Consider the following 21,563-nt stretch of genomic DNA (forward strand, 5'->3'; position numbering starts at 1 on the left):
GCAAGCTATGGAACAAGGCGAAGCAAGCTACAAATCAAGTAAGCATAGGGCAAGGAAAACATGAGGACCAACAAAGGGCAATGAAGTAAGGGAGTCAAGTGAACACGACCTGAGAGATTGGAGAGGTCATGAGGGAGGCTACTACAAGGTTGGTGACAAGGCCATCGTTCAACTACATCTAAGAGAAGAATTCACAGAAGGAGACAAAGTAGAGGAAAGAAAACGTGGGAGAGGGAATTTAGACCCCTTAAAAGCAAAGAAGCAAGGTTGGAATCAAGAAGGCCCACGGTGATCGAGAAAGGCACAGCAGTGGGGACAGTTGAGAGGTAGTTAAACAAGAACATGGGCACTTTAAGCAAGAGAGTCTGGGTGGTTTAAGCAAGAGAACGTGGGTGGTTTTAAGTAAGAGAGTCTGGGTGGTTTAAGCAAGAGAACATGGGTGGTTTTAGGCAAGAGAGTTGAGGTGGTTAGATAAAAGGGGTTGGTAAGGTTAAAGAGAGGTTAGTGTGGTTAGGGGAATTTTATTTTTTTTAAAAGTGTTCGCAATGTGAATTTTTGTCCATGTATGCTTCTCTGTGTGTGTGCATGCGTGTGGAGGGTGTATGTGTAAACCATAGAAAAGGGGGATGTTTATTAAGACTCTAAGAGGGGAGGGGGCGACGGGGGGGGATAGTGCTAACCACTAATTATGGTGGGGGGAAGGAAGTAAAATTCATAAGTATGTAAAAGATGAAAGGAAGGAAAAAATGGGAATCCAATGGGGGAACTTTACTTGGGGAACCAAGGGGGGAAATTATGAGTAAAAAATAAAAATATATAAAAAAGGGGTTAAGAGGGATAGATCATAAGTTGAGACAACAAGATTTAGAGAAAAGGGGGGGGCGGAGGGGGACGTGTGTGTGTGTGTGTGTGAAAAATCCCCATCAATAATTGAGCCATACAATGAATTCCATCAATTGGATAAAAAGTTTAAAAAAGGGGGAACATATAAGGAAAAAATGTTTGAGACATCTAAGTTGAAAAATGCAACTAGAGTTTGCAAAATTTTCCATCAAAATTAAGAATTTTTAATAATATTGAGTTTGACAAACAAAATATTGAAAAATGATGTTGAATCCTCAGGTAGTCCAAGTTCCACGGTCAAGGTCCACTTACCTACTGCCACCATCCAAACAAACTAGGTGTTAGAAAATCAAAGTTATGTTTGGGTAGACAAGTGATGCTTGTTTTCCCTGGCTTGTTATTGATTTACCTAGGAATACAAATAATCATATGGATTCTTAAATAATTAAAAAAAAATTTAAGTCATAATTGGAGTAAGGAGTGAATGAGTGCATGAGTGCTATACGAGGTGGAGGGGGGTTGGTATCCCATATTAAATATCCCCACAAATCAATGATACAGTATGAAAGCCTAGACAGGCAAACTGCTTTGTCTAGGCCTCCTATTCATGCTATGATACTATATGTAGTACTTCAATTTGACAAAAGTATAAGTAACTAGGGATGACTATGAGTCCAAGAAACCTTCCAAAAATAAATTTATATAAGTGCCAATTATAAATTGCCAACAATTAAGACAGAATGTGTGAGGAAAAAAAGGGGGGGGGATGTAATCAAAAGCATAAGAATTAATATTCCTCTTACTATATATTAAGGAGGGAGAGAGGCATACCAAGCCAATGTGGCAAGATCCTAGAGGCTCAGGAAGAGAGGAGGGAGGTTCGGCAAAAGGCACGGGGGCCAAAGGGAAAGAGCTGCAGCTTGCAACAGACCAGCAGGGACTCGGAGCCACATGGCATGATGTGGAAGACCTACAACTTGCAAACAACAATCTATAGGCAATAGATCAATGTGGCACTTATGTGGCATGATGGCTACATGATAGTGAATTCGAGGGAGTAAATGTGGACGGTGCATAGGCACGAGAGAAGACGACGAACATCGAGGAACATGGCACGTGTCCATATGGCATACTTTAGCCTCGAAGACTCCAATCTCATGCGACCAAACTGACACGTAGTCTAACGAGGACAGCACTAACATGGAAACTTGGCACATGGCACAATATAGCTTAACGTAGTCAAATAGAAGACAGAGGCAAGGGTGGAGGTAATAGATGCGAGTCGTGACACGCATGGCTAAAGCTATTGAGTCGAGTCGAATGAGACTAAGTGGGAGAGCCATGTGGCCAAAGTATTGAAGGTGTGTGTGCCGCACAAGATTGCCACATGGCATCGTGATGTGGACGAGAGCATAGACTCTAGAGTGGGCATTCACGGTCAGATAGCGAGCACATGGCGAGATCACTCGCAAAGCCACGCCAATGAGGGGGCATGAAGTCAGAGAGCATGGCACGTGGGCCAGTAGTATGTTGAAAGAGAGAGAGAGAGAGAGAGAGAGAGAAGTATATCATAAATATATAGATATATATATACTTTTATTTTTATTTTTTAAATATATATATTTACTTATATAAACATATATATATATATATATAATATGGAGAGAGAGAGAGAGAGAGAGAGAGAGAGAGAGAGAGATTATAAACAATTATATAAATAAATATACAAGTATATTTATATAAATATAAATATATGTATATATATGTTTGTGTGTGTGTGTGTGTGAGTGTGTGTGTAAAGAGAGAGAGAGAGAGAGAGAGAGGAGTATATGTATATTTAAATATAAATATTTATATCAAAAGTTTACATATATATATTTATTTATTTTAAATTTTATATTTTTAAATATAAACATATGTATATATAATAGTTTGAGAGAGAGAGAGAGAGGAGTATATGTACATTTAAATATAAATATTTAGATCAAAAGCTTATATTTATCTAAACATGTATATATAATAGTTTGAGCGAGAGACACACACACACACATGTGTGTGTGTGTGTGTGTATACATACATATATATATATATATATATATACATATATATATATATGTATGTATGTATGTATGTATGTATGTATGTATATGTATATGTATATATATATATATATATATATATATATATATATATCTATATCTATATCTATATACGTATATGTATATGTATATGTATATATATATATATATAATATAGAGAGAGAGAGAGAGGGAGAGAGAGAGAGAAAGAGAGAGGGAGAGAGAAGGAGGGAGAGGTGGAGAGAGAGAGACAGAGAGAGAGATTATAAGCAATTATATATATAAACACACACACACACACACAAATCCCCTTGGATATATTTGCATTCCTCGTCATGCTTTATTTGAAAGGAAGGATGGGGGGGGGGGAAATCAAAGTACTAACTAGGTGGCTATACAAGAATGAGCGTGTCCCATCAAGGAATATCCCCCTCCTTTTATAGCCAAGAGAGGGGGTCTCTCCCAATAAATGCATCCTCCCACATGCATGGTGTGTGTGGAAGAGTCTCCCATGTGGGCTAGGTGGGTACACACTCTCAATTGTGTGCGATAACCCTTTGCCTCATTTTTCCACATAAATCAAACCCCATATCCCAAGTCTAAGATACTCCCTTGGTCTCCTCCCAATTTTATAATTCATTCAAACATCTAGGAGGACAAGTGGAGGGTTGGCACAAGAAGTCTTGTCACCTCATCCTACTTTCCCAATTATTTAACTTGCATTCTTTGACTATCTACACCCCCCCCCACATGGGCCTATCCTACATGGAGGGGCTCACTAAATTCAGGCATGGGACCCGCCTAGGTGGAGGGATGGCACATGCCACCTTACCATTTTATAATATAACTACCATGGATTGTATACAACACACCTTATGGGTCCTCTTATGTGGAAGGGTGGCACATGGTCATGCCCTGCCACCTCAACCTTGGGCCCTATGCACACCATATTTTATTATACTATTGCCACACATACAAGCACACACATATATTTATGCCTTTTACCTTGGTCAAATTTATCCATAATAGTGGTTGCAAAATAGGTGCAATGGCGAGCATTTTCTTCAAAATATCAAAATCCTTCCTTTGGCTTTTGCCCCAAACAAAGGGTACATTATCCTTAGTGAGCTCTGTCAATGGTTTGCATATGTGGGCAAGATATCTCAAGAATCGGTTGTGCCATTTTATCTGACCCATGAACCTAGATAACTGTTTGACATTTTTAGAAGGGGAAACTTTATGAACTATGGATACCTTCCTTGGTTCTATCACAATACCTTCTTCAGAGATGATATTTCCCAAGAGTACTCCTTGTTTGACTGTAAAAGCACACTTGGTAGGGTTAAGACTTAGTCGGCAGGACATCCTGTAATTTTGGAAGCATAGTCGGAGATGGTGGAGATGTTCAGACTTTTTTCCAAATACTGAAAAGTCATCCAAGAAAACTCTCATGAATTCAGTCAGATATGATCGGAAGACATCTTGGATCCTTTTTTGAAATGTTGGAGGGCCATTCTTAAGACCATAACCCATCACATTACTCGCAAACACTCCCCATTCGATGATGAAAGTTGTATTGTCTTTGTCTTTTGGTGCCATTCAAATATGGTTGTAATCACTAAACTTGTCGAGGAAGCTGTAGATCTCATGGCCAACTACTGCATCAAGCATAGTGTCACAAAATGGTAGTGGGAATGGATCTATAATTGTAGATGCATTGAGCTTTCTATAGTCGACACACACTCTAAGCTTACCATTGTTTTTGGGTACAATGACAATAGGTGAGAGCCATGTCACTTTGTCTAGAGGATAACTACACTCAGGAGTTTGTCCAGTTCCTCCTTGACTTGTTTGGCATAATTTGAATTCATCCGATACCTTTGTTGCACCAGTGTCATGGCATCTTTTTTGAGGTTGATCTTGTGTTGACAGGAGGGATCAACACCCTTCATGTCAGTGTAATGCCAAGAAAAGACATCCTTGAATTCCAGTAAGAGCTTGTGTAAATCTGCTTTGAATGTTTGTTCCAATTCTGCACTAACATAGACTAATTTTGGGTTGTCAGGCAAGCCTAGATTGATCTCATCTAGATCATCCTCCACCCTGGAGCTCTTGCTCATGTGTTCTGCAAATGCTCTTTTTGCCTCAAGATTAGCATGACTCTCTATTATGTCAAATGGATTTATGGATGCACTTGTTGTGGATGCACCCATTGAACTAGTCTATTTGGCATTAGTACCATCTGACTTCTGAGTTTGATCGGCGGACTGCTATCAATTTTGCATATCCCTATGAGTTTTATTGGTTGGACTAGGTCCCGTCTGAGGATTATTGTCAGTTGTGTACTGATCCATAATCTTAACTACATATATCTCAAAAAGAGGTACTAGAAATGGGTTTCTCTACAAAAAATACTCTTCTTCATCTTCTTCAAGCTCGATAACCATGTTAACTCCTTCGGCCTGGAGTGGCTGCATCGTTGGAGGGATTGAATGCTTGTGTACCAATGGAATCTTGTATTTCTTCTTACCTCTTTGGATTGTAATTTGATCTACTCTCGAGTCTTGCTTCACCTTAGTAGCTTTGAGCCATGGTCATCCGAGCAGCATGGGGTAGGCACCATCTTCTCCTTCCATTCTAAGGATGACAAAACTCACTGGAAAAGTTAGTTCATAAACTGTGATTTCTTGATTTCTCACGATTCCCAAAGGTTGGTTCCTTCATTGATCTGCCATTTTAAGTTGAATGTGCTGGGATGACAACAAAATGTTTTGTATAAAGATTCAAATAAAATACTAACACCTGATCCCCCATCCAAAAGGACGTTGGGGATTTTCTATCACTTGTACTCCACGTGGATTGGGTACTTTGTAATCCCCCTCTTCTACCACGGAAACATAAGTCTCAGGATCTTTTTGTTCAATTGAGTTGGCAGGCTGCTTATCAATTGTGAGAGGCAATGGTTTTTCCTACAGCCTAGATCTTAAATCATCTTTGAAAGCTAGTAACAAGTTGAGAAGTTAATCTAGCGTCATGTTAAGTTGGGATTCCAGCAAGTCTTGAAACAATGCATAGATAAATATTTGCTATTGTGGGAGTTATGATGTACCTCGATTTGAGAGGGTATGTCTGCTCCCTGCTTTGTTGCTTCTGGTGTCCTAGTGAGATGGGTTCCCATTTGTTCCGATTATTATCAGGGCCTGTGATTGGACATCATCATTCTGGCCTATTGGCTTGTTCGTCTTGGATTGCCCCTGTTGTTGGGAGTTATTTGCCATCCTTTCTTTTCCATGCATGGCTGCTTTGGCTGCATTAATCTCTTGGATGTGTTCGAGTGTTTGTTGTCAGACTTTCACCTATTGTACCCAATAAATGGGGTTCTTTGAATTGCTTGGGGGGTTATATTTTTGTCTAGGATCTTCTAGAACTTTGCCCTTTGATCTGGTCATGACCATAGCTTCGACCGTAGGTGGGTCGGTATGACCTGTCATTGGCGGAGTTGTCACATCTTCAGGCTCTTCCTGGATTGTCTCAAGGAGGATTGCATTGATTCTGGTTGTTGCTGTTGGAGCTTTTTGCTCTTGCCTTGGTCTTTGGTTATATTGCACTATCAGTATACCCCACTCTCCTCTATGTTTGCACCACAATTCACATGGAGGTCCCTGCCGGTGTCCTACTACTCCCTTTTTCTTTTTCTTTGAATCCTCATCTAAATCATACTCTGACTCTGAGCTATCTGAGGATGATTCTTCACTTTCATCCTCTTCTAAGATGGATGCTTCTTTTTCATCAGACTCTGTGTTGGAGTCTTGATACTTCTTCTTTTTTCCTCTTTTGTCCTTTGGCTTGATGATGCCAAACCTTCTCACTGAGCTGCTTCCACAAGGTTATTGAAATCATTGGCTCCTACCAATTGATCTTTTCTTGCCATTGCAGTTCTCAATTGCTTGTTGAGACCCTTACAAAGTAATCTCCTAACTGTTCCTCAGATGGCCTTTGTGATGTTGCTAGTCTCCTATTCAAACTTCTGAATTTTTGGGCATAGTCCTCTACCAAAAGGTCTTTTTGTTTGAGTGTTCTCTACCAAAAGGTCTTTTTCTTTGGGTCTCAAACAAATTTTTTTGGGCATAGTCCTCTAGCAAAATGTCTTTTTGTTTGAGTGTTCTCAAAATTTCCAAAGCGGCTTCTGGTGTCTTTTCTTTGTGAAATCTTCCTAGAGTTTTCTCTAGGCCTTGATAATGGCCCATTCTTGACAACCTAACTCTACTGGTTGTGCTAACTCCCTCACACCCCATTGTTAACTCTCCAGTAGTATGACACTACCTTCTCCCTTTGATGCTAGGGTTCTTTAGCTACGAGGACTTGAAGGGGCGGGTCCTTGTACTTTGAAGAGTTTACTATTCTCAATTCTAGTACACATGCAAGCAATTCAAGCGACGTGTATAGGCGTCTTCTGAGATTAAAGTCTTTCTTTACCAATATTTTTGAGAAAACTTGTACAAGTTTTGAGTAGTTACAGGCATTATCCTTACATACAAGTGCAAACTCAAATAGATCAACTAAAGAGACTAGACCATAACCTTGAAAATATAGGTTCCAATGTCTCAATTGTCATCATTACTTAAAAGTAATTGAGACATTAATAAACAAGTGGGTGTAAAGGGTAATTGAAATGGGTAGTCAAAATGCTAGGTGCCATTTTGGACAATAAAAAGGGAGATCCAACTCCAAAGGTATACAAAAAGCGAGAAGGCTTTGCAATTTTAACGATTGGCCACCATAGATTATTGTTTGAAATGGTAGAATTACTTTTTTTCTTTAAAGGTACCATAATTGAAATTTAAATACACCGACAAGAGAGAAGAACTAAGAGCACGCCGCTAACCACCTAGCCACACCACCACTAAACACTTTAGGATAATATTGGCCAACACACACCTAATCTGGGAGCTTGGGTTCATATGGCAAAGAGAGAGGCTCAAAGCGGTCTACAAGCATGTCAACGTTGACAACAATACAAGGACACCGATAGGGGGGGGAGAGAGAGAGAGAGAGAGAGGGGGGGGGGGGGAGGGGGGCTAGTTGAGTCCCCTCGCTTTCATAGACTTTTCTTGCATCTTTGAAGATAGACGTGAGTTGCAATCATAATATTCAAGGAAGAGAGACAAAGAGGAAAATAGCAAAAAGGATAAGATGCCTCATAAAGCTTCATACATGCTATCTCTCAAAGAGATTAAAAGATGAAAGAGAAGTGTGAAGAAAGATAAGCAAAAAGCATAAATCACAAGTGAACACATGTGATTTTGAAATAGGATGCAAGGTGGAGGTAGGAGCTCACATTTGGCATCATGATATGGAGAGAGATGTCTATTTGGATCCAAAGCTCTAAGCTAAATAGTTCAACTAGAGGGAAAATGTTAGCCCAAATATGTCACTAGGCTATCACATGGATATGGGGAAAAAGAGGAGGTCTAACAAGGTCGACCCAAGCCTATTGTATGGATTTTTAAATTGTGAGGGGCGACAGCGAATTTTTGGAATTTGTGAATAATCATAATTTTTCCTAAAATTGATAAACCTCTTATATACTTTTTCCCACATGTCTAAGTGTCATTGGATGGTTTGACACAGCACATTTTTTTCCCTCTATTGTTATACTACTTCGCTACTACAAGGCTCCTTTTTCAATCATTTTTTTTCTTATGATGCAAAGTTTTGATATCTACAAGCCACACCTAGGTGTCAAAGCAATATCAAGATGATCATCATGTTGAGAAACCTCAAAGATCACATCTATGCACACACCACACACTTTAATATTTAACCCAACAAAAAGCATGAAACAATTAGGTTAGAGTAGGTAGATTAGCCTTTGCCACCACCATACATCCTATTGGGAGGGCTACTCAATGCTATATAGGATCGAATATATGTGAGCCACACACTCAGATTACAACCAAATTAACTAGTTTCAATATATCTAGCTACAACCACAGTGGCATGTTCAAGGCTAGCATTTGTGAGCCACACACATTTTAATTTTAATATATCTAGCTACAACCAAAGTGGCATGATCAAGGATATCATTTGTGAGCCACCCACCCAACTAACTCTCTCTCTCTCTCTCTCTCTCTCTCTCTCTCTCTCTCTCTCTCTCTCTCTCTCTCTCTCTCTCATCCTCTTATCAAGACTAGATACACAAGGCTAACAAATGTGATCCACACAAATAAGGGACATTAAGGTTTTTATGCAATTGTACCATGCAATAAACCAAAATACCCAAGAGGTATTCTAAACCAAGCATATTCTACCACGTGTCAATGTTGGCATGTCCCATTATCCTATTTACAATATAGAATAGAGAGAAATGCCATGCTTAGCTATAAAATACCTTTCAATGGTATATTTAACATTTTCACATAAGTGCATGAATTGCATGGTAAAGAAAAGTCTGTTGACAACGTTTTTATCTAGTCCCAAAAACATGCATTTTTAGCATCCAAAACGTGTTTTTATCGATTTGCATACATATTAATAATGTTTTAAAATGAAAAACCTTTTTAAAAAATGTCAAACTAATGCGACCCAACTTGGGAGCAACATCATGCTCTATAGGTTAGTGGTGAGCATGTGAGGTATTGAGTTCGAATCTCACACTCTATAAACCCTCTCCCCTCACCATAATGTGTATGCCTCTCCTCCATGAGAACAACTTCATGTAAATTCCAATTAAAAAATATATGACTTGTCACAACCCTAAATGCGGGATGGCCATGTGTGGATAATGATATAGAATTTGAGAGAGATTAGCCCTCCAAATGGGGTGGAAGGAGTGCCCATCTGAACGTATTTTTTGCTAGACTCTTCTCTACATGCTCATGCACTCCACAACCCCATATGCATACAAATACAACCTCTTAGATCACATCCCTTGGGAATGCCCCATTATTCTGCCCTTTGCTTATGACTCTATTATACCTATGATTTGATTAATGCAATACGCATGCAAATACGACCCTTTCCTACCCATCCTAGGACCTAATGCATATGTGCATATTTTGTTATATTAAATTGGCCAACGAATTCCCTAGAATGATCCACCATGATCTAATATAGAAACCATTTTATGACATGCCATCTTGCTTAGCGAAATGAGATGCGAGTTAATTCAATCCCTAAATCGAATACGTAGGAGTTGAAGGATCAATGGATGGTGGTCGGACGCAAAGGGAAGGTCATAGTGCCAAACCATGAGGATCCCTCGATCCTCACACATACTCAAGATTTGACATCACATGTCCCTTTAGAAGGTGGTGGGGAGCCTCATACGTTATAGAATCTGGGTCTGGAACTTTTCTGTGAAATGGTGCTCACCCCAGACATCCAACATGAAGCCAGAATGGAAGAAGCGATGCTGGATGCCAATCATAAAAAAAGATTGCTTAACAAGAAGTTGCAAGTGAAAGGCCATCAGTGCATCAGAGAGGTTTGCCGAAGAGGATTAAAGAGGTTTATCAAAGAGGATTAAAGAGGTAGCCAGGGTTGGTAGGGAAAACAAGTTCTTTAAAGATGCATAAAAACATCTTGCTCATTAACTCTGTAGGAGGGTCTCAAGTTGTTGTGACGAGCTCTAGTATCTCGGTACTCTCGTGGAATGTTAGGGGATGTTGCAACAAAGCCAAACAGAAAGGGTGGATCTCTATAATTCGTAGATTGCATCCAAAGGTATTCTATTACAAGAAGTGAAGTGTGCCAGTGAGGATGGTTTTTGGGTCGCAGTAAGTCTCTTAGGTTATGAGGTTTTTGTGAATTGCCCAAGTAGGGGAAAGGGGGGGACTTCCATACTAGCTCTTAAATCATTGCATCCGAAAGAACTATTTCGTGATTTGCATGGGTGGGATGTAGGTGTCTCATTGTCAGTTGATGGGTTCAGGTTTAGAATTGCCTGTATATATGCACTTAGTTCTTTTGCCAGAGAGAAGGGATTAGTTAGCTTATTCATCGATCATTTGAACTCCCGCTCGCCTAGAATTACTCGATTCATCATATGGTCTCCTACTAGGATTTTCTTTTCTTTCTGCTACTTCAACTATTCTAATTGCATCCTTCAACGTAGCCAAGCTTAGACTTCCCACTTCATGTCAAATAGGTGGTCTAAGGCTTAATAGATATTTATATAATTCTGCCTTCTCTATCTTTGTCTTAAACTCAAGACTCAAATGCCATAATTTGTTTGTGAAATCTATGAGTGTCTCCCTATCAAATTGCCATAGTTTCTCCCATCTAAACATTGAACCTCCTTAGTGGGAGAAAGTTGGACTTAATTCTTCTAGGACTTCAGACCATTCCCTGAACAACTAATCCTCCCATCTAAACAAAGGACTTTCCCATCTAACCATTGATATTCCTTAGTGGAAGAAAGTTAGCCTTTAATTATTTTAGGATTTAGGAGTTGAGACCAACCATAGCTTAAAAGAATCATCATATAATTTGAGAAAATTGACCAAGGTAAAGCATTAGTTAATTATCCATTGTAGCTCAAAAATAATTAATGAATCCTTCTTTTTCTAAAGCATGAGCCCTATCACTAGGCTATTAATTAAATATTATATGACTCATTCCTTATAATAGTATTATAAATCCTCCCTCATCCCCCTCCTCCTTTGGGATGTCCTTTCCTCCTTAATGCCTTTCATAAGTGGACCTCCCCCTCCCCAATCTCACATGTCCATCCCTCTTTCATGCCCGTCCCCCCCCCCCAAAGTGAGACTAATTATTGCCCCCCTTTATGCTTGAATATTTTGCCATCATATACCACTCCCCTCTCCCCCAACTAATTAATTAATATGACTTTTTGAGTGTTAGGAACAATATTCAAAAAGTGAAACCCATTGTCATTAATATAATATTAAAAAGTAAGTTAAAGTAGCAAGCATCTTTGTGCCAACCCTAGTGTTGTCCACTCCCAAAAATTTTGTATTATTACCTAAGAAAGTAGCATGCAATGAAGATGAGGAGACTATTCTTCCGTAGAGAAGATGCTCCAACCAATTAGATGCATGTTAGTGGGTTAGAGCAAGGAAATATATGAAAAAATGAGGCCCAAGCAATGTTTCACAAATAAGTTTTCCCGCCACATCCGTTTTTCCTAATAGTTTTTAAAATTTGAGGCAAAAATATAACTAAAACATTGAAATTGAAAAAGTATCTCTCTCGACTTCAAAATTTGAAGTTTCATTGTATATAGTTTAGTCAACTTCAAAATTTGAAGTTTCATTGTACATAGTTTGCCGATTATCTATGAACCTTGGGCCCAAGGTGTCACGTACAATTAGAAAGCTTAAACTATTCTTCCATAGAGGAGAATTCCAACCCCATGAGTGGATGAGGACACCACTCCTTGATGCAAAGCCCACACACCCTCCTCTTCATGTTGTTATATATGCACCATATTCAAGACACCCCTCCTTGTTTTTTGTGACTCTTCCCCCCTTTCCTCAATGCCTTGCATTGGGACTCCTCCCCCCTTTCCTCCATGCCTTGCATTGCTCTCTCTCTCTCTCTCTTCCCCCCCCTCCTTTCCTTTCTTAGTTAGGCCAAGGAGATGGCTACGTGCTTGCACTATGACACACTAAAGCACTAACACAACCCATGTGATGCCAACAAAAGTTGAGGAAACCTTATCGGTTCTTATTGGGAGTAAAGCAAGGGCATTAAAGAGATTTTGGATAGAGCAATATTGATGATAAGCTTAGAGATATATTTATATGCTGTGGTAATCATACACCGTTACTCTGCCAATTTTGATAACATCTAAGCTTGCATATGGCTAGGCGGAGTATACAATGGAAAACTATTACTATCATCCATAAGGGGTGACTTATGTCACAACACAATAGTACTTACTGTTGCAATCACTAGACAACCTCCCTTTCATTCTTCTTGGGGGTCAAAATAACTTGTTTGTAAAGTTCTTTGGCCACGTATTCATGGTTGTAAACTAGCCAAGGCATCCTACAAATGTGAGATCAGGCACTCACAATATGAACATATGATTGACGTTTGTAGAAGACGTCTCAAAACACCACATGGCACCTGCAAAACCGAAAAAAAAGTAAGGCAGCTGCTGGATGTGTACAAAAAAAATGATTTCATAGAAGTAAATAACACTTGGAGGACCTTCAAACAAGAAGGTGACCCAGAAAAAAAAACAAATATGAGGATCCGATTGAACCAGCTCACCAACACGCTTTATGACTAACAATATTTAAGTGTTCTTTTGTATCTTACCATTGGAAGTGTGAACATTCTCCTGTGCAGCCGTCATTGATTCCTTGTATGAGTAATCAGCCTCAATAATTGGGAAGTTAATTAAGTTGTAGCCCTGATTCTGGGTCAGGACTAAATGTGTCTAAGTCCCCACTTTGAGTGTGATTGTCTCTCTCCATGTTGTGACGCCTCCTTCCCCAAGGCTTCAACTTTGTCTTTAGAATAGGTTTCTCAGGCACAGGGAATGTCTTTAGAACTAAGGCAATTGGCCAACTTAGAAAGCCAATTATTATGCATACTAACCAATATTTCCAACTAAGCTTTACAGTTGAAGCAAACTTATTCAGATACTCCACTATTATCACTTGGAATATCAGAGAGCTGCAGAGAATTGCAAGAAACAACCGATTTCTTAAAAGCCCTTTCAAGATGTTTCGCTCAACTGGCTTCCTTGCATTGACTTCATTGAACAACTGGCAGAGAACAAATGCATTGAATATGACAGTGTTCTTAATGTTTCCTGCATCAGGGCCCTTCAACCTTAATAGAGCCCTGCCTCTGAACTGCAGTGTAAGTAGTAGTATTATCTGATAAACAGCTTGCCCACAGACGTTCCTCAACATTATATTAGAGATCAAAGGTTCTTTGCGACCAACAGGTGGTCGATGCAGCAGCTCGTCTGTAGGAGGCTCAGTTGCCAAAGCGAGTGCTCCAAGCGTATCCATAATGAGGTTCACCCATAACAACTGTACAGCAGTCAAAGGAACATCTCCAGAAGAAACAGCAGCAATGAAATTGATGGTAAGAGCAGCCACATTGACAGTAAGTTGGAATTGGATAAAGTTTTGTATATTGAGATAAATTGAGCGTCCCCATCGTACAACTCTTACAACAGATGCAAAATTGTCATCCAATATGATTATATCAGAACTCTCCTTGGCAACTTCTGTGCCTTGAATGCCCATGGCGAGACCTATATCTGCTTCACGGAGTGCCGGGGCATCATTAGTTCCATCACCTGTCACAGCTACGACTTCATCAAGTTCCCTGAGTGTTCGCACCATCAATAACTTGTCAGAAGGTGAAGAACGAGCCATGACCAATATGTTAGGCAGTAGTTGTCTTCTCGTTTCCTCTGGGTACCCCCTGAAGGTAGCTCCTTCAATAGCAATTCCTTCTTGGAGGAGGATCCCACACTCAGCAGCTATTGCTTTGGCAGTTACAATATTATCCCCAGTGATCATACGGACCTTCACACCAGCTGCTTGACACTGCTGCACAGCTTCACGGACCCCAGGCCTGCAAGGATCTTTGAGTCCAACTATTGCAATCAGAATCAAATGTGATTCAGGAATCTTCCAAACCTCCAATTGCTCCCCAGTTGGAACCTCTGCAATGTCCACCTCCCTATAGCCAAGTGCTAAACAGCGCAAACTTTCAGAAGCCATTCCCTCAATCACGTTCATCAGTTCTGTCCTCCGGATGTCATCAATGTCACAGGTGGAATTATCTGCCAACAATAACTTGTCACACTCATTCAACACTATCTCTGCTGCTCCCTTCCAGTGAACATGTACCTTACCGCTTTGTGCAACCCTCAAAGCCACCCCAGCCCGCTTCTTTATGGAATTGAACGCTTCCACTTGTAAAATAAAAGACTCTCTCGTCACAATTTCATAATTCATACCAATTTTTAGCCCCCAGCACAGCACTGCCTTTTCTGTGGGGGAGCCCAGTACCTCTGTCTCTCCACTGTCTGCAGGAACAAAAACACTACAAGAGGTGTTCTGAGCGATGCTTTCAAAAACCAGACTGCACAGGTCCTTTGAAAGACTCTGTAACTCTGCAACAGGGTCTCTCATATCTCCTGCAACCCACGCCTTCACTACAGTCATTTTGTTCAGAGTAAGTGTGCCTGTTTTATCCGTGCAGATAGTTGTGGCACTGCCCATGGTTTCACAAGCAGACAATCGTCTCACAAGGGCCCTATCAATCATCATCTTTTTCATAGCATATGCCAAGGACAGGGTCACAGCCAATGGAAGACCCTCAGGCACGGCCACCACCACAATCGTAACAGCAATTGCAAAAATGTCCACTATGCTATTCAATGCAGTACTTACACTGGTGTGTCTGACCTTAAATTTACCAGAATTGTTAGAACCCTCTTTGTGACCAGCGAAGTAAAAGATGAACAAAATCACAAACACTAAAACTGCTACAGCTAATCCGATCTGACCAACAATAGTTGCAACACCATTTAAACGCACTTGCAGAGGAGTTTCCTCACCTGTCTCTTCACCGATGTCTGCCATGAGTTGGCCCCATTCGGTTCTCATTCCAACGCCAGTTACTAGCATTTTTCCATAGCCATCTACTACCATGCAACCTGAAAGCAAATATGGCATTCTATGGCTCACATGGGCTGGCTCAATTTCTCCAGTCATACTTGACTCGTCTAGAGCAAGGGAGTGACCCTCTACAAACAGACCATCTGCCGGCACTTGGTCCCCAATACTGAGATAGACAATGTCACCCACCACCACGTCAAAGATGGATATTTTCATCCTCCTCCCCCCTCTGATCACCTGCACTTGTATGTTTCTTTTTTCTTCGCTTAAACTTACAAACTGAAGGCTTTGCTTGTAATCACTCACAGATGTGACGAGAACCACAAGCGTTACAGCAAGGGCGATGCTAGCACCATCATACCAGCCTTCTCGAATTCCATGGCTTTTGATACCAAAAGCAAAAGATAGCGCTGCGCAAACCATCAAAATGATCAGCGTAGGGTCCTTGCAAGCGTCCAGAAAGAACCTGAGAAAATCTTTTGGAGGCTGTCGGGGGTATGTGTTTGGACCAAAAGCTTCCCTGCGCTTCTCAATTTGATGAGGTTCATTGCTTACACCTTTCTCCAAATTGACTCCGAGCGAGCGAGCCACTCCTTCGGCACCACCAAGCTCCTGGAGGGATGCATGACTCCGCCCTTGAACCAGATCCACCAGCCTCTCAGGCGTCAACCCGCCCTTCAGTGCAGCTCCGGCTTGCTGGAAGCGTTGTATGGCTCTAACAGCATGAGTGCCGGTCCTTAATCGCCTCAGTCTGCTCAGCCGATCGATGTCTGCCGTGTAACGGAATCTGCGAGCGGCATTGAGTACGAGGGTGGCCTTCTTCCAGCGTTTGAGGCTTCCGGCAGTGGGATTTTTGGGGGCAATGTTGAAGACATCATCTGCAGAATCAAAATAATCACCTGGGGGGGAGCCTGGAGCACTAGAGACGCGAGAATCATCGCGGAAGGAGTCACGCGATGACAGAATGTCATTGCGAGCAGAAGCGAACTGATCATCAGAGAGGTTGCTTTGTGAAGCGATGCGTCGTTGAGAGCTCATGATTGGAGAAGAAATCAAGGAGGATGGAGAACTCTCCCTGGCTCTCGTTCTCTCTCGAGACTCTGCTCATTTAAATTTCACAGTTGAGTTCGCCATAGCCAGGCAACTCGAGCAAATTTCACTGTTGAGTCGGCCTTCGGCCATCCTCAAATATCTCTCCTTGGCTTTCTCGCCCTCCCCGCGCGTGCCTCCCTAGTACGCTATAACTATATCCTGCTCTCTTTTGTCTCTCCCGCAACCACTTGCTTTGCCTTCACGCGGCAGGCAGGCAGGCAGGCAGCTCAACCCACCCCGCAAAAGCGCTCTCCCTCCTTTGCAACCCCTGGCATCGCTGATAGCTCCTCTCTTCCGGCGCAATTGAATTTGCTCGATCAATCTCGGTCCCGCGATGTACAAATCCTTCCCGCGCAGGAGCCCAACCAAATGCTGCGATGGCGAGGATCCCAAAGCGAGGGAGGCAACGGGAACCATGGCTGGGGAGAGGCTCTTATGGACGCTGCAACGAATCTTGAAGGGAAAATAATATAAAGGAGAGAGTTTGTCAAGAGAATCGTTGGAATTAGGAACAAGCTAATGGGAATGGACGCAGGGGGCGTGATCTTGTAAGGGCCTCTTTCCACTAGCCTCACACACTCTTGTGCCCACTCGCCACTTCACCTGTTTCCACGCAACGGGAAAAATGCCATCTCCCCTGCTCTGAGATCTCCCAACACCCACCTGTGGCTCTTGGGTTTCCCACAATCGCCACCCCATTGTCAGTTCCCACGCCCACATGTCGGGTGCAGCACGAGCAGGGAGGAGCAGACGGCAGAGACAGGGAGCAGCACAGAGGCATGGTAGAGACCATTACATACATGCAGCGGGGGACCGGAGAGAGGGGATTGGGTGGGTGTGCTACCCCATGTTGAGGCTCTCTGTTCAAGGAAAGTGCCACCCAGGAGGCCAAAGTGATCCAAACTTTTTTGGTAGATCCATACTCGTACCCGATGGTCGCCTTGGGGATCAAATGATGAAGACATCACGAATTTTAGTCCTTATAAAATATTCTTGAATATTGAGGCCTTCTTCGAAGGTTCGTGAGTGCAGAGAATAATAATGACAATGAAAATGTGGAAGCTCCCCAGTGAGATTTGATGGGGCAAATTTTGGAAATTAACCTTTACATTTGAAAATTAATTGTGAAAATTTCAAGGCTTAAATAAGTAAATAAATAAATAAATACATATATATAAACACACCCACCCTTTTGGCCCCACCTGCCCTTGGCCTACGTTCCATGCAACGGGGCTTGAACGCAGGCCATCACTTTGGTAGGCATGCGCCCTATCACTGGGCTATCGTGGCTTCTGCAATTCCAGACATTTTAGCTGTTAAGATTTCAACTTTTTGTAACTGTTAAGGAAGATGTTGTAGGGGTTTGTTTCCACAGTTAAGAAATGTGGAGCTCATCTTGACACCCTAGCTGAGTAGGTGACTGGATTGCACTTTGCATTTGGGCCGTGCGCTATGCTAGAAAGGGAGGAGACAGAGTTGGAAAAATGGACATTGGGAGCTGACAAAGAAAGCAGAGGTAGCTGGGAAAGTTGAGAGGAGCAGAGTGCAACACTTGGCATTTGTGTCCAAGGGTCTCTATCAAAATGTTTGCTGGGGTTGAAGGCCTGAATCTTGGAACATTTTTCGAAATGCTCGATCGACCATGAGAGTGCTGAGGTTGCTACTACCATCGCTTCAACACCTAGGGCCTGTTACTTACCACTGAGCCCACCCCAAAAAAAAAACAAATGGAAAGGTATATGGGTAGTTTTCCCAACAATTTACATATATATTTAGGGATTATATATGCACATCCAGGAAAAAGCCCCATGGCTAAAAACATTGAAAAAGAGGGACAATTGGAGATAGAGAAAGTTCAGTGTCATTCTTTTTTCCAATATATCGACCAAAGTACTCACAATCTTCTTTTTCTCTTTGGATCTTCCTGAGTCCGCATGTGTGTGTGGATTCGTTAAGATGAAAATGAAAAAGAAGAGAGCAAACAATTTTTTAGGAAAATTCTTGGAAAAAGGTTAACGAATACATTTATTTTGGTTTTCATATTTTTTCCTTTTTCCACTCATGGGCTTTTTCATTGCACCTTCTTCCTTCTCTTAGTCTAGATCCTTACATTTATTTTCAAACTAGTTGCCATTTCTTTTTATTTATTGTCCTCATCTCCAATCCATCACCTTCTCCATCTTTGTTTTTATTGTTATTTTCATTCTCTTCTTTAAAAATCGAATAATTAATCCATGAAGATGAGAATTAAAACATACATAGTGACTCGTTTGGTACACATTGAGCACCCCTTTCATCTCTATTCCCTTGTTATTTAGCTGCTTCATGATCTCTCTACATTTTTTTGGCATGCCTAAGCGTTTGTTTGGCCTTTCTCTGTCTATGGGGATTGTGCAAGGGCTTTAAATGAATGCTATCATGGAAGGACAAAGTGAGAGGGAATTTTAAAGGTTGTCCTAATCTAAGCATGAGCTTGTCCTTAAATGAATGCTATCATGGAACGATAACCTGAGAGGGGCTTTAAAGGTTCTCCTAATCTAAGGGTGAGGTTGTAGCATCTCCTTTGGCACACTTAGTGAAATTTTCACCTTGTTTTCAAACTAATCACCATCTCGTTTTTGTTATTATTCTTATCTCCATCTACATCTTTGCTATTGTAATTATCTAAGTGTGTTATTCTTTGTCCGATATCCCTTTATCGTAGTAATTATATTCTTGTTTATTGTATGGTTGATGTTTTTTAATGGTGTGATTATTGTACTCCTTTGTATTGACTTGTTATATTTTGCATGAATATTCAAATGACTTAATGTAAGCATTGGGAGTGTGTTTCTTTAAGTATCCCATGGCTTATATCATTTGTATAATAAGTGATTACATAGAACCAAAAAATGTTATACTTTATATAAACACATTTCAAACAAGAGTGCACAAGTGTGATTAGTATGAGATGATCTCGATAAATAGTAGCCACTTTATTTATGTTTTTAAAATTACATATGGAAGTTCACAAAAGAGTTTCAATCCTCCACTATAGCACTCCTCTGAAGAGGCAGTGCTAGTAAACAATGGCGGCTCATTTTGTGTCTTTGCGAAAGAAGGGTGGCCCTTAAAATGTAGCCGTTTGGTTGGAAGGTTGGTTTTTGAAATTGGCTTGGAGAAGAAAAAAAGGGGTTGCCCTTCCTCGAAGACCTCCAAAGGATTGAGGGTTGTTGTGAGGAGTGAAGTGAGAACTGTGATGCTGTCGACCGAGCACAGGCAAGCTTAGTTGGGGAGCCATTGGCCAGCATTCGAGGCGATCGCAACGTTCAAAGCCCCAGAGGGAATGTCGGAGCCCAAGTGGGAAAGGCCCCAACCGTTCTTGTAAGCTGTGTGTGTGGGCGAGTGAAAAATACTAAGAAAATAAAATACATAGAAAAGTGAGGGGAAAGCAAAGCATGTGTAACATTTGGAAATTTGGAGTAATTTTAAGAAATGAATCAAGAATCAAAGGTGACCTTCGGGGAAGGTTCGCACGTGTACGGGCAGCTGGCGCCGTCTTTTTAATAGACAAAGTCGGTGGTAACTGCCGTCGGTTTTTGTAAATAAACGCTAAATTAGGTACAACAGCAACCTTTTGCGCTTTTGCTTGGAAACTTCGTTGATTGGATACCCAGTCGCATCCCCTTTATCTTGACCACCTACCAAATATTCGTACTTTATTAGCTTTTAGTCTTTTCTTTATAAAGCTCGCACAAGTGTCATGTGACAACACACGTGCCACCCACCTTTTGACTTTTCAACCGTATCATTCAACAACAATGACAGTGACGATCATATCCTAGACTTCACATATATTCTTAGGAGACTCCATTACGCTACATAGACCTCCATTATTTTTCCCTTTCAAGATTCGAAGTTGGGCTCACCATGGCACCATCTTAGGCCTTCAATAGCAATGTCCTCATCGTGTAGACCTTCTTGGAATAGGTCATTGAGAAATCAAACACTCAATCAAGTGCAAGACTTGGAGTAGGTCATTGGGCAATTAAACACTCAATCAAGTGCAAGACGTAACATATATTCTTTGGGGAGAAATTTATCAACTTCCACTTCATAAAATGTTGGAATAATAGGTTGTGCTTAAGAGTGATATAGGCATGTCCCCCCTTTAAAATAGCGATGAATCATGAGATTATAAGGCATTTTAATCCCATGCTAATGTTAATGGGGGATTAAAAAAGCACTTATGGATTCTATTCAACAGTCTTTGAAGCCTTTCAAAAAAAAATTAAATTTTATTTATACTAATATTACAAGTTTTCCTAGTTTTGAATTTTCAATTTCAATATGAATGTGTGAGAGAGAGAGAGAGAGAGAGAGCATCTACCAATTTTTACTAAGACATCTACATCTCCTTTTAACAACTGCATGTTTTCTCACAAAAGTTGACAAGTGAATCAATCTCAGTCTGCCTAAAGCAACCTTATAAAGCATTGGAAGCAGTAGCTTCCTAAGCTGCTTTTCTTCGTAAATTTTTTTTTTTTGTGGATAAAATCTTCCCTTTTGTTGGCACTAGGAAAAAAAAAGAAGATCAAAGGAACCCAACAAGCTGCAATCAACCCAAAGGACACAGTGCCCTCTTTACAAGACCAAAATTGCAACGTCTTTAAGCAACAAAAGCAACCCAATTTGCCTTCTTAAGTTGGCAACCTCAAATTTAAAATAATTATGCCTCGCAAAAGTAGAGGCTATCCGCTTTGAAGTAACCTTGAATTTTTACTTAGCCAACATTAGAGTGTTTTATGAAACTCTAAAATCATACAAAAATTATCATTCAATTTCTTTTCGATAGAGCCTTAACTGATAGAGCCGCATAATCTGAAGCCAGTGCTTTTGTGCATACATGCACTCTTGTTTTTTTATCCTAATCCAAAACTTGGCACTAAAC

The 21,563-nt window shown here is 40.9% G+C and overlaps 1 pseudogene across 1 annotated transcript; it reads right to left on the reverse strand.

Annotated features, from left to right (window-relative positions):
* Window positions 1-12,596: 12,596 nt before the first annotated feature.
* Window positions 12,597-17,133, reverse strand: LOC147887985 (calcium-transporting ATPase 8, plasma membrane-type pseudogene; annotated as a pseudogene). Its single transcript, XR_015543087.1, has 2 exons — window positions 13,212-17,133; window positions 12,597-13,016 (listed from the first exon to the last, which is right to left on the reverse strand). The product of XR_015543087.1 is annotated as a calcium-transporting ATPase 8, plasma membrane-type pseudogene (transcript).
* Window positions 17,134-21,563: the final 4,430 nt, after the last annotated feature.

This window comes from Dipteris shenzhenensis, chromosome 22 (assembly GCF_047967505.1).
Source record: "Dipteris shenzhenensis isolate YYH24624 ecotype China chromosome 22, Dip_SZ_1.0, whole genome shotgun sequence".
NCBI classification, from domain to species: domain Eukaryota; kingdom Viridiplantae; phylum Streptophyta; class Polypodiopsida; order Gleicheniales; family Dipteridaceae; genus Dipteris; species Dipteris shenzhenensis.